The sequence below is a fragment of the Centruroides sculpturatus genome, unplaced genomic scaffold, assembly GCF_000671375.1.
Source record: "Centruroides sculpturatus isolate CEXI.00-Female unplaced genomic scaffold, Cexi_2.0 scaffold1241, whole genome shotgun sequence".
Classification (NCBI taxonomy): domain Eukaryota; kingdom Metazoa; phylum Arthropoda; class Arachnida; order Scorpiones; family Buthidae; genus Centruroides; species Centruroides sculpturatus.
The window spans coordinates 8,946-9,298 of NW_019385862.1; positions in this window are offsets into that span (position 1 = coordinate 8,946).

Consider the following 353-nt stretch of genomic DNA (forward strand, 5'->3'; position numbering starts at 1 on the left):
TCAGCAAACAAGAGATAGGATAAAGTAGTTTCAAGGCGATTTTGAAGTTATTCGATTTGTGGATCAAAGATTAGAGAAAGTCTTGAGAGTTGAGGAAAAAGGTTCCTAGTATATTGAGGTGATGATTAGGATCTTTAATTCATAAGAATTATTGTACATAAGTTAAGTCTTTGAATTTTTTGTTGAATTTCAAAGTGGAATAGAGTTAAGTTAGAAAATAGATTGATTTGAGTTTTGTCGGGTTAATTCTTATTGATTTATGTTGAATAAATTGTTATTTGATTTTTACTGAATTTTGTATATAGTTATTATTAGAAATTTTATTAAATATTGGATTGTTTTGACTAACTTTA